This window comes from Trichosurus vulpecula, chromosome 1, assembly GCF_011100635.1.
Source record: "Trichosurus vulpecula isolate mTriVul1 chromosome 1, mTriVul1.pri, whole genome shotgun sequence".
In the NCBI taxonomy this organism is placed as follows: domain Eukaryota; kingdom Metazoa; phylum Chordata; class Mammalia; order Diprotodontia; family Phalangeridae; genus Trichosurus; species Trichosurus vulpecula.
The window spans coordinates 266,142,680-266,160,335 of NC_050573.1; the positions used below are offsets into that span (position 1 = coordinate 266,142,680).

Below are 17,656 nucleotides of genomic sequence, written 5' to 3' on the forward strand. Positions count from 1 at the left end.
TTCTTATTAAAGCTTCCTGTCAGTATCTGAGACTGATATTTAGCTAGAAAACACTCTCCTGTGAAATTTGCTGTGATAACCAAGCTCAAAGCAAATATCATATTTGACTGCAGTATCCAGAAGATGAACCATTTATTTGTAATTCAATTGAATTACACCAGGGATGCAACTTTAATAGTCAGTGACTCATTGAGGTTGGAATCAATTTTTTTTCCAGTAACATATTGTAGAGCAAGAAAGAAAGAGAGAGAAAGGAAAGAAAGAGAGAGAGGAAGGAAAGAAGAAGAAAGGAAGGAAGGAAGTGAAAAAGGGAGGAAAGAAGGATGGAAGAAAAATAAGGAAGGAGGGAAGGAAGGAGGGAAGGAGGGAAAGAAGGAAAGGAAGAAAGAAGAGAGGGAGGGAAGAAAAGAAAGAGAAAAGGAGAAGTAGAAAGAAAGAAAAAGGAACAGAAAGAAAAAGAAACAGTGAAATATGAGTTGGAATAGCTACAACATACCAGGTTTCATGAATGAATGAGAACAGATAATTGTACTTTATTACATAAAGTTCTAAACATATAATTTTACAAGTAGAAGAGTACAGATGTTTTTATTGGCTATATATTGGGTTTTATACAATTTTTCCACCACAATAATTGTCATAGAAGGGTAACAATCTCTTCATTTACAAGAAAATGGTAAGGTATAAACAGACATTGAAAGCTACATCAATCAAGAAAATAGATTGCTCTGTCTTTATTTTATGTTCTGAGACAAAATAGGAGCTCTTCTGCAAATCTTTTCCCACAGTTTGGTACTTAGTTGAACTAAGTCTCAGGTAGTTTTCAAAAGCCATGCAGAACCTGCAGTGGTGCTGCCCTCAGCTACTGATATCTTGCTTTCTAGCCATCCACTTATCATTTGCTACCTCATAAGTCATGGGCCCAAGCACCTGAGCCACCAGTGCCTTCAGAACTTGCTGACCAACATGAATTTTCCAAGCAAGTTCTATGTATTTGTGTATGAGTTGGGGAAGGGGAATGGACAGAGAAGAGGGGTAGAGAATGTCTGATTTCTCAGAGTACATAGTCCAGTGGTTGTTTTCATGACTGGCCTACATTTAATTTTCTTGTTGTTACACATTTCTCCTCACAAAAGTGGTTGCTATATGCACTTTCTTCCTTGATCTCTGCTTCGTGATTCAATATCCATTAATCAATAAGCACTTATTAAGTGTTTACAACCTGCTGAGCTAGGTGATGAGAATACAAAGATAAAAGTAAGAAAGTCCCTAAGGGAATATAATCATATATGTGGGTATGTGGGGCAGCTAGGTGGCACAGTAGATAAAATGCTGGGCCTGGAATCAGGAAGAGTCATATTCTTGAGTTCAAATTGGGCTTCAGATACTTACTAGCTTGACAAGTCACTTAACCTGGTTTGCCTCAGTTTCCTCATGTGTAAAATGAGCTGGAGAAGGAAAAGGCAAAGCACTCTAGTATCTTTGCCAAAAAAAAGCCCGAATGGGGTTTGAAGAGCTGGACAATTGAAAAGTAACTGAACAACACATAGATATAGGCAAAAAAAATGAAAACATAACAGGTATAAGGTAATCTTGGAAGTATAAGCATTAGCAGCTAAGGAAACCAAGAAAAATTTCATGTAGAAAGTGGAACTTAAATTGGGTCTTCAAGAAAACTATGGATTCTTAGAGACAGTGGTGAGAAGAGCATTCATTCTAAGTGTGGATGGGGAAAACAGCCACCACAAAGGCATGGGGATGGTAGATAGAGTGTTGTGTGTACCAAACAGCAAGAAGGCAAGGATGGATGGAAGAGAGAATTCAAGAAAGAGAGTGAAGTTTACTAAGGCTATAAAGGTAGGATGGAGCCAAGTTGTAAAATGCTTTAAATGTTAAACAGGGAGTTTACATTTGATCCTAGAAGTAATAGGGAGCCAATGGAGTTTTTTGAGCAGGGGATATGCTTTAGGAAAATCATTTTGGTGGCTATGTGGAAGATGGATTGGAGTGTGGAGAGAATTGAGACTATTGTAGTAGTCCAGGCATGAGGCAATGAAACCCTGTACCAGGGTGATATCCATGTGAGTGGAAGAAAGAGACATATCTAGAAGATATTATAAATGTGAAAGTGACAAGATTTGGCAAGTGATTGGATATGTAGGCTGACCAAAAGTGATGACCCTGAGGTTTTGAATCTGGATGACTGGAAAGATGGCAATATCCTTAAATAAAATAGGGAAGTTTGGGAAAGTGGTGGGTTTGGAAGAAAATATGACACACTGAATTTGAGATGCATTTGGAACATCCAGGTCAATAGGCAGATTAATGCAGGACTGGAGCTCAAGCAAGAGTGATAGATAGATAGATAGATCAATGGATTGATAGAGCGATAGACTGATGGAATGATAGATTGATAGATAGATATAGGGGCAGCTAGGTAGTTCAGTGACTAGAGCACCAACCTTACAGTCAGAAAGACCTGAGTCCAAATCCAATCTCAGACACTTGACACACTTAACTAGCTGTGTGACCTTGGGCAAGTGGCTTAACCCCAATTGCCCTGCCTTCCTCCCTCAAAAAAAAAAATAAGAATAAGAGAGATATATATAAAGGTTATCTTCATAAAAGTAATGATTAGACCTAGGAAAGAAGGTTGCCAAATGAGTGAGTGTATAGTGAAAAGAGAAAGAAGCCCAGGATAGAACCTTGAGATACACCATAGTAGGTGGCATTACATGAATGATGATGCAGCAAATGAGGTTTAGAACATTAGACAAATGGGAGGACCAAGAGAGAATGCTGTCACAAAAACTCAGAGATAAGAAAAGGTAGTCAAGAGTGTCAATTACTGCAGAAAGGTCAAGAAGGAAGAGGACTAAGAAAAGACCATTAAATTTGGCAGTTGAGAAATCCTTGATAATTTCAAATACACAGTGTTCCTAAAGTCTGGACACATAGGCCGAAATGCATATTTTCAAGAAATGAAATGAATGAAATTTTCAACAACATTTTATTTAATTGGAATATTAATGAATAACATCTTCAATGTGATTTCCATCATTTGTGATGCAAAGGATGATGAGCTTTGCAAGATTCACGTGAACTCAATGCAATAACAACTCCACATTGCCATCAATTTTAGCACATTCACTCTTTATGCGTTCAATCAAGTGTCTTGCATCTGTGGTTTTCATTGAGTACACCTTCTCCTTTAGCATACCCCAGAAAAAGAAATCAAGGGGTCTAAGGTCTGTTAATATTCCAAATATTTCAAAATACACATTTTTGCCCATGTGTCCAGACTTTAGGGACACCCTATATAGAGCAGTTTCAATTGAGTATGGCAGTGAAAACTAGATTACAAAAAGTTGAGAAGTGAATCAGAGGAGAGTAAGAGGTGGTGAGTACAAACAACCTTTTCAAGGGGAGTTAGCAGAGAAAGGGAGGAGAGATACAGAATTATACCTTGCAGGGTTAATTGTCAATGAGCTTTTTGCATGTTTGACAAAGACACTTGAAGCCCCATGCCACTTGACTCTAAAACTAGTCATCTCCTAACCATAGTGGTCCACGTGACATCACAAATCACATCTTGTTCAGAGAGCATCATGCCTGTGTTTTTGGCTCTTCTAAGCCTTTACGTGCAATTCGGTGTCAAATCGATTAGTAAAGCATTAAGCAATTCACTGAGTAATCACCTATTTCTCAAAACAGCTTTATGGCAAATTAGCTATCCAACTTCTATTGATACTTTCCCAGAGTTTGACTGAGGACATGAAGACAAATGTAATGTTCATGCTGACATCACTGAATCTGATAGCTAGGTGGTACAGTGGATAGAATTCCAGAGTAGGAGTTAGGAAGACCTGAGTTTGAATCCTGCCTCAGATACAATCTATGTGACCTTGGATAAATCATTTCATTCCACCCAGTCTCACCTTCCTTACGTGTAAAAGTAATAGTAGTATCATCATGATATCTCATAGAGTTGTTATGAGGATCTTGGCGATAACAGATATAAAGTGCTATGCAAACCTTAAAATGCTATTTAAATCCTAGTTATCATTATTATTATCTCAAACCAGCTTCTAGAAGGTTGAAAAACATCAACACATTAGGTAGAGGCGCAAAATTCATTTTGATAGCTAGTCTACTATGAGTCATCTAGCTTTTCTAAAAAACTAAATTAACAATATTTTTAAAAGAGATTATGAGGGAGAATTAAGCAATGTATTATCAACACAACTTGGAACTTTTACGAAAAAGCCTAAATTCTTCACACAAAAATCATCTATAAATTTGAAAATCCTTCAATTGTTACAAATGAAAGGGGAGGGACTCAGGATCCCTATGTAAATATAGCTTAACTATTATATAATCTTGAGGAAACAAGCTTTCTTGGTTTTTGGCTCATAATGATTAAAGCAATTACAGTTTTCATTACCTCTGCTCCCGGGTGTTAAGTTGAAGAAATAAAGTAGAGTATCATAAACTTGATTACCAATGATTGAATCCCCACCATTACTTTAGTAAGACAATTATGATTGTCTTCATTGGGACCATACAAGGGAAATGGTGAGATTTTTGCCTACTCTCACCTTCTGCCACTAGGAAACATATCCAGACCTATATTAGATGAGCAGATGGGCAGTGATAATCTGTTATTCCCAAGTAGATCAGTTGAAGGCTAAATGCCTTTTCATTTGTTTTGCATCATACTACAAAAATAAGAATTTTTGAGGTTCCCTAATACTGACATAAAAAAAATGTGTAGGTGCTGCTGGTTTCTGGGATCATTAAAATTCATTTAAGCTTCTCCGGTTTTCAAGACAGTGTTATATGACTAAAACCAAAGTAAAACAACAACCCAAAAAAAACCCTCTGAATTCTTTTTCCAACATTATCAGACCAATTGCAGGAAACCTGGAATTGGGTTCTGTGCAATTTGTTACGTTTTTCATCTTTCGTCTTTTTTTTTTTTCAAGTTGGTGTTGCTCACAGAGATATATAATCAAAGATTTGGGCTTTTGATCAGACCTAGAAGGAGACCACCTAACTTGATAGTTTTTAATTCAATTCAGTTAACACTTCTCTTTACATGACACTTTCAAGTACTGAGGAAGAGAGAAAAGTGAGCAGAACATCAGTTCCCTGACTTCCAGGAAATTACAATCCAGAACAAGGGGTTCTTCATCTCTTATGAGTCTCAGAATCTTTGGACAGAACCCAAAGGAACCCTTCTCAGAATGGTATTTTAAAATGTATAAAATAAAATACGTAGGATTACAAAGGAAACCAATTTTTTTGAAATAAAGATGTGACTTTTTTTATCCTAGTTCATGGACATCTTAAAATCCCTTCGGGATGGTCTGTTCCCTCACAGTGACCAGAGTTATGACCAAAGCCCAATGTGCTTTCTCTAACTATCCAGCAGAGATAATAGCATAAGGAGCAGAGGCCCAGAAATGAGTAAAATAATAACTTTCTTACTTAAAGCAAAGAAGAGGCAGAAATTTGTATTATATGTAACTAGTTAATGGCGTCTGTTCCTCCTTCCCCCACCCCACTCCCTAATCCCACCCACACTTTCCAGGGAATCCATACAGGAAGCTCTGGAAAATATACAGTTTCCCATACCTAACTCCTCTGCTTTAGATGTGATTGATAATCATGTAGGCTGAGATTATTAGCTAACCCAGCTTCTACGGAAATTGTTTAGAATTTAAGAGAGATATTTAGGGAGAAATCAGGGTACTATATTGTCTCCATCTCTTTTGGAAGTTGCGAGGGAGCTGGGAATGTCCTTTCCCAGATGCCTGAGGGAGAAAGGATGCTCAATTTTGTAGACATTGCATCTGAACCTGGTGTCAGGGATTGGGATGCTAAGATATGGAGAGTAGCAATCCTCTGAGCAAGCTGTGAGGCTGGTCAGCAGACATAGTAGTGAAAGGTACTAGCCAGTCAAAGGTGGTACAGTGGATAGAGTGTTGGGCCTAGAGTCCAGAAGACTTGAGTTCAAATCTGGCCTCACATACTTACTAGCTGTGTGACCCTGGGTGAGTCACTTAACCCTGTTTGCCTCAGTTGCTCAACTACAAAATGAGCTGGAGAAGGAAATGGCAAATCACTCCATTATCTTTGCCAAGAAAACCCAAAAGGGGTCATGAAGAGTCAAACATAAATGAAACAACTGAACAACAACAAAATGCACCAGGCTCTGTGCTAAATTATTGGGGATACAAAAAAAGGTCAAAATAGTCTCTGTCTTCAAAGAGCTTACAACCTAATGGGAGAGACAACATGCAAATAACTATGTGTGGAGGAGATATATACAGGATAAATTAGAAACATTCTCAGATGGAAGGCACTAGCAGTAAGGGGATCTGGAAAAGGCTTTTGGGAAAAGGTGGGGAAAAGGCTGAAACTTGAAGAAGGCCAGGAGATGGAGATGAACAGTTCCTTAGTCTGAGCACTGAGAACCTAAAGGAAATGGCACCTGAACAGAGCCCTACCTAGTTATGACTGTAATTGACTAAAATATAAACATAAAACATAATAATAACTTGCATTTACATAGTGTTTTAAGGTTTGCAAAGTGCTTTACATATGTTAATTCATTCAATGTCTTAGGGAAAGTGTAGCCCCTGGGAAGGTGTCTTTATTTTTCAAGAGTTCTGCTGGAAGCCCTCTTCTGCTTTCTTTGAGCTTTGAATGAAAGTCTCCTCCATGAACTAAGTGTTTGAAAGTGGGGATTTGATCTTGTATACTAATAGATGAGCCATACTAGATACCATTTACATGATGTCATGTCTTTCTTAGGCTGAGGCTATGGGACCAGAAAGTGAAAAAATCCCCCAGAATTTTTCCAGGCTTCTCAATGTCGTGAGATCATCTAAGACAAGGATGAAAATTTGTGAGCTCATCCAGGACCATCCCTTGAAGACGATATCTTCTGCACTTGAAGTAATTGGCTCTCAGGAGTACCCTCTTTCAAGTCCTAGGCCAGACTGTAGTCCTAGTGGGTAATGAACTGTGGTGTAAGTGTGCTAAGGAAATAGCTTCTCAATTCTTATAGGATTGGTGAATTAGGAGGCAGCTAGATGGCACAGTGGAAGAGCATTGTATGTGGAGTCAGGAAAGCCTGAGTTCAAATCCAACCTCAGACACTTACCAGCTATCTCACCCTAAGCAAGTCACTTAATAGCTGTCTACCTCAGTTTCCCCATCTACAAAATGGGGATAACAATAACACCTACCTCCCAAGGTAGTTGAGAGGATAAAATGAGATATTTGTAAACCATTTTATAAACCTTAAAGTCTTATACAAATGTTAGCTATTATTGTTAAAAGGCCGTTGGTTTGGATAAGAGCACTAAACTGTGATGAGGGAAGTACTGAAAACACTCTGCAGATTGGTATAGCAGAAAGAGTACTAGCTTTGGAGTAATAAGACTTAGATTTGAACCCCAGCTCTACCACTTAACACTTGCATGACCTTGGACCACTGGCTTAACCTGTCTGAGCCTCAGTGTCGTCATCTACAAACGATGAGTTTTCTAGGTGACTGACCTCTAAAGTCCAACTCTAAACCTATGGTCTTATGACAGCTTTGGAGTCGCTGAGTAGAAACAGAATAATGGTTAAGATATGCAGGAGGGAAATCAAGAAGAAGGCTGCCTTGGGTGAATTTTATCAGTCAAGAGAGCCTCTCGGATTTCCTAGGGATGTTGGAGGAAGGGGAGGAGTGATCATAAAAGCCTCTACCTCAGATACTGAGTTCTTGGAGAAATTGATCTGCTTTCTAGGGCCCGGAGAACTATGTCAGATTGTGGTTGTTTTGCCTGTTCAGTTGTGTCGAACTCTTCATGACCTCATTTGGGGTTTTCTTGGCAAAGACACTGCAGTGGTTTGCCATTTCCTTCTCCATTTCTTTTTACAGATGAGGAATTGAGGCAAACAGGGTTAAATGAATTGCCTTCAATCACACAACTAGTAAGTATCTGAGGCTGAAACTCAGGTCTTCCTGAGTCTAGGCCTGATGCTCTATCCACTGTGCCCCCTAGCTGCCCTAACTATGTCAAATATCACAAAGCTATTAGAATGAAAAATAATCTCCTGCAATGTGACCAGGTGTAAAGGCATAGATATTGGCCCAGCATTGAGATAGACATTACAATTTTACTCTGATGGATGCCTCTAGGAAATGTCCATTATTCTGTTGTTCTAGTATAGAAAGAAAGGAAATATTTTAATCCTGGCTCGAATGTGTTACCAAATGCTTTTTTTTTCAAATACAGAAGATACAAACTATGTAGTATTTAGAACATGGATTTGCACTTTGAGGATTCGCTTAAAATGTAAAACAAATATATTTATCAATAACCATTTTTTTCTGACAGTGTATATCCTTATGGTCTACATTAATAAAAAAAAAAGGCATTATTTAGATAGTTATGAAGAGGACTAAGGACTATTAACTAGAAGTACTAGGTTCTAGTCCCAAATCTGCTGTATATTTATCTGTGTGACTATAAGTGAGTAACTTAACCCTCTGCTCCTCAGTTTTTTATTAGTAAAATGAAGATAATTCTTGCCTTTACCACCCTCACAGGGTTGTCATTAGCATCAAATGAGATGATTGTGAAAGCCATTTACAAAGTGACACACCATTCTAATGTGGTTGTTAATGGAGAAAAAGGATTCCTTCACTATCCGAGACCAAACAGTGGGCCACCCTGGAATTTATCTCTAGGACCATAACTTCCATTTTCTCAGACTCCTTTATGTTATGACATATGACATTTGCAATCCAGAGACACAAACCAGATAAACTCTCCCACCCCCTCCCCACCCCCGATAGTTCCTTGGAGAAGGTGGCAGCCAACTTAAAACAGGGATTCAATGAGACAAGAGGAGCCTTGAAAGCAAATGTACAATATGAGATTTCCAAAGATAGAAAACAAATGAGACAGCCCTAACATCTCAGTTAGGATAAAGTCAGCCAGCATTCTTAAGACACTGCTTAACACGCATGGAATGTAAATCATTTGCTCAAACCCCTCTGTGTAAGGTCTGCCTAAGTGCTGGTACTTTAAGCTTTTGAAAGAGAACTTGATGCTTGTTAAAAAAAAAAAAAAGGGTTTCCTGAAACTCTTAAATGGCTATGACCTAACAATCTATACAGCCCAGACTAGATTTCACCAGATCCTGGAAACAGTATTGAATTTGCCAAGCTACCTCTCTGTGCTCTTTCACTGGGAGTGTAGAGAGATACAAATGAGCCTTGGAATTATGAGATTTCCAATAGGCAGCCTGATTGGGTCTTACCAGTAGTGTTTCTATTGGGTCAATAGGTAATAATCCCAGTAAGTGCAGAGTAGGAATACAGGAAAGGCTTGAGCAGGAGTCCAGAGGAAGCTTTTAATGAATGAAGGTTGGGGACTCGAATGAAAAGAATGTCCTACATAAATTATTAATGGTGTACAAGTCTTAAGTAGGATTATAAAGATGTTAAGAGGGACTTGATGGGAACTGAAAGAAGTATTTCATTGTCAACTTCTGGAGGAGGAAATAAAGGAGAATTAAGTCCTTTTAGAGGTGGAGAAAAAACAGGGTGGCAAAGGAGAACTCACCTCGAAATCAGGAAAATCTTGATTCAAATACCTTCTCTGACACATAATGGTCATGTGACCCTGGGCAAGTTATTTAATGTCTCAACACTCTAGAATCTAGACAACAAAGACTAAAATTTGCAAAGAAGGTATCAAACAGTTAGGGAATAGAGCTCTGGACCTGGAATCAGGAATTCATGGGTTCAAATCCTTAGACATTTATTAGCTGTGTGACACTGAGAAAATCATTTAACCTCTCTGAGTCTCAGTTTCTTCATCTGTAAATGGGGATAATAATAATACCTACCTCACCAGGTTGTAAGGATGAAATGAGATATTATTTATAAAGCCTTTTGCAAACCTTAAAGCACTATATAAATGTTAAGTAGGATTATTATTATTTCCTCTCCTGGGAGTTCCCTAAGTGAGTGAAATCCCAAGCCCAGTCCCTATCCCTGTCCCCGATGATAATAACAATAGTGGACAGTTAGCTAGTCTTAGTTAGCCTGGGTTCAGGCTATGCCTTCAATATCCACTAAGTGTGTGATCATGGACAATTTGTTTACCCTTCAGGGGCCCCAGAGAACTCTCTAAGACTTTAAATTAATTCAAGTCACCCATTGCAATAGCAGAAGGAGTTTCCACACTGGAAGCTCCACATACTGATAATATCACAGGTCCAAATTTTTAAAGGGGGTGAATGGTTGGATTAAATTGCTATATACATATGTATATATTCAGCTCTTCCTCCTTCTCCTCCTACTCTTTCTTCTCTTTCCCCAGGATCAAATGAAATAATTATAAAACACTTAGCCCATTGCCTGGCACATAGTAAACACTATATAAATATTAGCTATTATTATTTTGTAATCTGTCCTTCAGAAGCAAGATTGGTCATGGCATTTTATCTTTGTTTGGCTAACTTTTAGTGCTGTTTTCTTTACATTTTATAGCCATGTAGATTGTTCTCATGATTCTGCTGTCTTTATTTTGTATCTGTTCACATTAATCTTCCAATGTTTGCCTCAATTTCTTAAATCTCTTGCTTCTTACAATGAATTCATATAACTCAATTTGTTTAAATGTTATTTCTAGGGTTTGGGTTGTAAGTTTGTTTTGGGGGTTTTTTTGCTATGATAAAAAGTTTTGTTATTAATATTTTCATTCACACAGCACAAAGAGATTTCAGTGGGATATATGCTCTCTCTCTCTCTATATATATATATACATATAAATGTATAAATATGTGTGTACATACATATGTATACACACATACATATATACAGATACACACACATATACATACTCTATATACACACACATGCATAAATATTTTATATATACATATGTATTTATATTTCTGTGTGTGTATATATATATATATATATATATATATATATATATATATATACACACACATATACCAGAAAGGGACAATAAGCAGTTATGTGATCCTGTTCAATAATAAGGCCCAGCCACTGACAAGCCCATGCTGACCATAGTCACCATCCACCCTTCATCTAAGTAGAAAAGTGCTTAGAGTTAAAAAGAAACTCTGTGGTTTTCGGAGAACTACTTTCATCCCTTAGCTCGAGCCCTTCTGTGAATATTTTGTGGATATTTCATTAGTATAGGGTTGTGTTTATGTGGATTTATATAATCAGCCTCTTAGCATAGCCCCCAAACACCCTCTTCCCTTAACCGATGAGTTTCAATGAATCTCAATCATGTAAGCATAGATGGCCAAATCAAGCATGACTTAGCTATATACAGCTCTTTACTCATAATCAGAAGAGCAAAAGGAAGAAAATATATTAAAATAACTATCATTCAGACTATAGCCCACCAGCTTCTCCAAGAAGCAGGAAGTTATTAAGTTCCTAGAACTGATATGAGAGAAATATCCTAATCCCTGCCTCTTGCAGTTAGGATAGTTTTCCTTAAAAGGTATTTAAACTATCCTTAGGACTTGATTGGCTCAGGGGACTTAAAGGCTCAGGCCGCTGACACCTCTTGCTGGTCAACTGAGCATGAAACTTCCATGAAGAGCTCTAGGCACTCATTCTGATGTGTGGCTGGTAGAACATGATGGGCAGCAACTCAGGCACCAACTCAGGTTTAGCTGAACCAAGTTGGGCTGAATCAATTTGGAGCACACTCAATGCATATCCTTATTCAATATCCTTTTGTACTAACAATAACAACAATGACCAGCATTTGTAGAGTGCCTTCCATGTGACATGCATGGTGCTAATCACTTTACAGGTATTAACTCATTGCTCCTCACAACCATCCCAAAGGGTAAGTGCTATTATTATCCACATTTTGCAGATGAGAAAACTGAGGTAAACATAGGTTAGGTAACTTGCCCAGGGTCACATCGCTAGCTAGTAAGTGTCTGAGGCTTGATCTGAACTCGGGTCTTCCTGACTCCAGGCCTAGTATTCTTTCTACTATGCCACCTTTGTTAACTGTTGAATGACTTACAAATGTCCCATTTATTCCCATATCAAATATAAGCTGCCAGAGTACTACCCTGAGTCAAGACCAATCCAAAACAATTGTTTAGGTTGCTCAGACACAGACCCTTCCATCAATCACCGCCATCAGGCACCAGCAAATGTTTACAGTGCTCACAACCTCCAAGAGACTTCAGGACCTAGGTCAATGATCCCTTCTCTCCCCACCTTTCTTCATTCATTTCTTCAATCAACCAGCAAGCATTCATTAAGCACTTACTATGTGCAACAGCTAAGTGGTTGATAGAGCACCAAGCCTGGAGTCAGGAAGATCTGATTTCAAGTCTGGCCTCAGACACTTACTAGCTGTGTGACTGGGCAAATCACTTAACCTCTATTTGCCTCAGTTCCTCATCTGTAAAATGGGGACACACTGGAGAAGGAAATGGCCAAACACTACACGAACCTTGCTAAGAAAACCCCATGGATAAAAAGTCCATTGCATCATGGAGAGTCAGAAATGATTGAAAAACAACGTACAGGCACTGTGTTAAGCACTGTCACTGACGGTAACATCTGATGCTAGCTTCTGACTGCTTCCCAGCACAGCTGGTTCATTGGCTGGTCCAAATGGGGCCTCAGTCACTCCTTGCAGCTTGCTCATCACTAGTGTAACCAGGGAGTAGAGTCAAGAGCAGACCAGAATATGGAGATGACTCCTTCACCTCCTATAGCTGCTATTCCTCTTCCTAGTCCTTGACTCCTTGAATATCCATTCATCCAGCTGCATCCTCTATCATTTCCACCCCAGCCTTTCAGCTCATTTCATATCCTCCTTCAGAAGGTTAAGCTTAGTGGGTTTAACCACCTTCAGAACTTTTATGGGTGGAATTTGCTCAGATGTTGGATAAGTGGCTTATTCCCTTTTTCTCCCCTGCCCCATTAGAATGGCACGAGGAAGGGCTTACATTAATATTTTTGGAACATTTGATTTTTTTTTAGCAGATCCCTTCCCCTCTACTCCCAAAGTTCTGTATTTTAAAATTAAAATGACTTGCTTTCTGTCTTAATGATTTTGTGATATTTGTTGAGCTAATAAACAATATCTTGGGGATTTTCAAAAGCCATAATGACATTCCCTTACATAGATCTTATCTGACATTCTTTGTGTGCTGTAGCTATCCTGATTTGGGTCTCTCCCCAAACGTATGTAACATGAGAAGGGAAGTGGTCAAATGAGAGAAAAATTCTTTGCATCAAATTTCTCTGATAAGGGTGTGGGATCCAAGACACATAAACAATAAATATACATAGGACTAATAGCCATTCCCCAATAGATAAACTGTCAAAGGATATGAACAAATCGTTCTCAAAAACAAAAACCCTGCAAAGTATTCACAGCCATATGAAAAAATGTCCCAGATTACTATTTTTAAGAGAAATGCAAATCAAAATAAACTTGAAACTTCACACCCTGAAAATTTGCAAAAATGGCAATACTCAATGCTCTAAGAGTTGTGAAAGGATAGGTACTAATATATTGTTGATGGATCTGTGAAATGGTACAACCATTTTGGAAAGTAATCTGGAATCATACAAGTAAAGTGATTAAAATGCCCGTATTTGAAACAGTTCACCTGCTGATTCTGCCTGCTGCAGTGGCTACTGCGAGGTCGGTGGGAGCCTGTGGGCTGCGGTCGCGGGTCATGAGATGCGAAAGAGCTCCTGTTGGACGCCAGTCCCCTAGATCTGAGCTCCCGGAGCTGGCTCCGGCCATGGGGTGCTGCTGTGCTGGTGATAACGAGGCCTTGGACCAGGTTGGAGAGAAGCGGAAGCTACTTCTGGACCCCAGCAGTTCCCCAACCAAGACCCTATATGGAGCAGAACCCAACTACCACAGCCTGCCTGCAGCCCTTACGGATGAGCAGGCCCTGCTGTCTTCTATCCTTGCCAAGACAGCCAGCAACATCACTGATGTATCAGCAGCAGATTGCCAAGGCATGGAACGGCATGAGTACATGGACTGATAGAGACAAGACAGTACCCGCCTGGCTGTCCTGAGCAGTAGCTTGACTCACTGGAAGAAGCTGCCACCACTGCCATCACTCATCAGCCAGCCCCACCAAGTGCTTGCAAGTGACCCTGTCCCCTTTGCAGATTAGCAGGTCTCCAGAATGGCTGCTTATGCCTATAGTGCACTTTCTCAGACCCAAAAGCTGGTCGTGCAATGTGGGGAACCATGAGGACAATTTCTGGAGGTCTCTCCCTTGTTCCGGCTTTCCTTTCCACATATTTCTTCTAGCTTGTACAGAAACCTAACTTACTACTAATCACAGGAGAGAAACTACCGCAGGAATGAGTTCCCAAGAAGCCTTTGTGCCATGTGGCCCTGGCTGAATACTTTGTGGGGAGGATCTATGATGCTTTTGCCACTGGGCAGAGCTAGAGGAGTGAGAAGATAGGGATTTGGATATGAATTATTATTTCATAATTGGGGGTGGTGAGTAGGAAGAGATTTGGCTTCCTTGAGATCACCCTCCTGTGTTGGGGCTTGAACTGATATTAAGGAATTAAGAACTAAATTGGTTGTTTCTATTTCTCCCACCCAGCTTTTACATGTTTGATACTTTAATTTTATTTGTTTTGGTTTGCCACCCTCCATAAAGGACATCTATTGATCCTGAAAAAAAAAATACCCATACTATACGGACCAGCTACACCATAACTGTGCTTCTACCCTATAGGAAGCCATTAATAAGAAAAAAGTCTGCATATACTCCAAAATATTTAGAGCTTCACTTTTTGTGATAGCAAAGAATTGGAAACAAAGTAGCCAGCCATGTATCGGGGAATGGCAGGACAAATTGTGGTAACATGAATGAAATAAAATATTACTGTGCTGTAAGAAATAATGTGTGACGAACACAGAGAAGCATGGCTAGAGCCATATAACTAATACAGAGAGAAGTAAGCAGAGCCAAGAAAACAATATATACAGCAATCACAACAATATAAATGGAAAGAAAAAGCCATATCAAAAGAAGTCAAAAGTAAATGTAACAAAATTATAAAGATCAAGCAGGACTCAAATGAAGAGATACAAGAAGACATCTTCAGCCTCACCCCTTTGTGGTAATGGGAGGTCTACAAATGTTAGACATTGTACGTTTCCAGTCTTTTTCAATGTATTAATAAGTTGTTCTAACTTTTTTTTTTTTTACTTCTCAAAAGAAAATACTGTATGTCATAAGGGATGACTCTCTGGGAAGGGGAGGAAGAGAAGATACTTGGGAAAATTATGGTGATGTAAGAAACAGAAAATATCAATAAAAACTTATTTAAAATAGTCTTGTCTGATCCCCTTATTATATGGAAAACTGCAGATGCTTAAAGAAAAATACTCTTGGGGCAGCTAGGTGGCGCAGTGAATAGAGCACTGGCCCTGGAGTCAGGAGGACTTGAGTTCAAATACAGCCTCAGACACTTGACACACTTACTAGCTGTGCGACCTTGGGCAAGTCACTTACCCCCAATTGCCCTGCCTTCCCCCCTCAAAAAAAAAAAAACAAACAAGAAAAAACTCTTCCCACTGAGCACATCTTTGCATTTAACAGTTTAGGAGGGTGCTCATGACTCTACTTTTCCTCTATCAGGCTGCAAATATCCTTTAAAACTCACTCCTCCTCACCTCAAATGTCCTAAATTCCAAACCACTTACCAAATCAAAACAGAGTGAGGGATCTTGGAGCCTGAGACAGGGAACAGTTAAGGGATGATGATATAAATCTGAATCTTAAAATTGGAAGCCACCCTAGGAATCATCAAGCCAAATCCATAACCCACTGTGAGAAATCTCCTCTGCAATATCCTACAAAATCCATTAAGATTTCACAGGATCTTCTTGGTGATTATCTCCAGAGACAGGAAAATTACTACGTAACAAAACACTTTGAGGCAGTTTATATAGAAAATTCTTTCTTTTCTTAATCCTAAATCTGTTTCCTTATAATCTCTTATAGAAATTAGATGATATCTCAGGGAACTCTCTAAAATTATAAATTGCAGAGCATGTGCTGATTTGCATCAGTAAAGGGAAACTTTTCATCAGTAAGAATTCCCTACACTGACAAAATAAGAGATCTTTTTTTAAAAAAATCTCCCAGAGTTTGGGAATCATTAGCCCTTGTTCTGCACTTTGGAGCTAGCTACCCAGAAATCTATCTAGTTTTCTCCTATCCTCCATTATTTAAACAGTCATTATCCTCCCTAGTCTTCTCTTCTCCTGTTGAAACACTCCATTTCCTTCAAATATTCTTCAGATAGAAAGGAAGGGGGCAGGAGGACAAGGAGGAGAAAAAGGATAGTGTACCAGGAATAGGGAATAATGTCATCAAAAAGACAGGCGTTGGAAAAGCAGAGGCCAAGTTTGGAGGAAATTTTCAATACATCAGAGCAATAAACACACCAACCATCAAGTTGGTTTTACAAATGCTTCTTTGATTTTAGATTAGGGGCTCATGATATACTTCACCCAACACCACAGTTTTTTTAGCATTACGCATATTCATTATGCTATTCCTGTCACTATTTCATACATCTGACACTTCCTGGGATTTGCCATTGTTTCACATGTCTGGAATTTTCTACAAATACAAAATGCATGACCAAGTTTTATTCTTGGAAATATTTTCCAGTGTTTATGGTTTTCAAATAGAAAAAAAAAATCTTTGTACTGTAATTATTAGCAGATCAAGTGTGGAACTAACCACACATTTCTCCTTTCTTTCATTTTTTTGTGTGGTCTTTTGGATCCTAGAAAATGTTAACAGAAAATCAATATCTGGATAATTGACTATGAAAGAGCCCTCTCCCATTTCCTGGCTTATAAAAAACTTAATTGGCCAGTGTTTTAACTAGTGAAGCTGTCTTTCATCTCTTGCCTATCAGGCTAGGGCTATAGAATCATCTAGCAACCTTAAAGGTCATCTAGTCGAACTTCTTCATTCTACCAATGAAGAAACTTAGTCAAAGAGAAGAAGTTAAGAACCTTACCCACGGTCATATATGTATTAAATGTCAGAACCAAATTCTATTCCAAGTCCCTGACTCCAAATCTTTTACTGTGCTGTGCCCATCACCAAACAACTTCTTCTCTGGAGTACCCTCCAAAAAGTCTTGAATCTAAGGAAGGAAAGGAAGGAAGGAAAGGAAAGGAAGGAAGGAAAGGAAGACATGAAAGATGTCATATTGATCTGTCAATTTATTCAAATAAATCAACAAGTATCTACTTGAAAAACATATAGTTCCAGAATTCCACTCTAGTAACTAGACAGTAAGGGTAATTCAGAAGAACAGTAGCCCCTGGTGCTTGACCAAAACAATCATACATGTAGACACAGTCTGAATCATCTGGATTTTTATTCATTTGAAATTTAGTAAGCAAAAGTCAAATCATAGTAACTAGACAAGCCCAAATCGTTCTCAACAGTAAAGGACTATTTTTTTTAATGTGTTCAATTTCGTTTAATGACTGGTACCTCCCTGCAGAGGAGGAAAAGGGGAATTAGGTGATAGCAGAGAGGATGT

At 38.8% G+C, this 17,656-nt stretch overlaps 1 pseudogene; it reads left to right on the plus strand.

The window, feature by feature from the left end:
- The first annotated feature begins 13,845 nt into the window (after nucleotides 1-13,845).
- LOC118836808 lies at nucleotides 13,846-14,313 on the plus strand (annotated as a pseudogene).
- The last annotated feature ends 3,343 nt before the right edge of the window (nucleotides 14,314-17,656 follow it).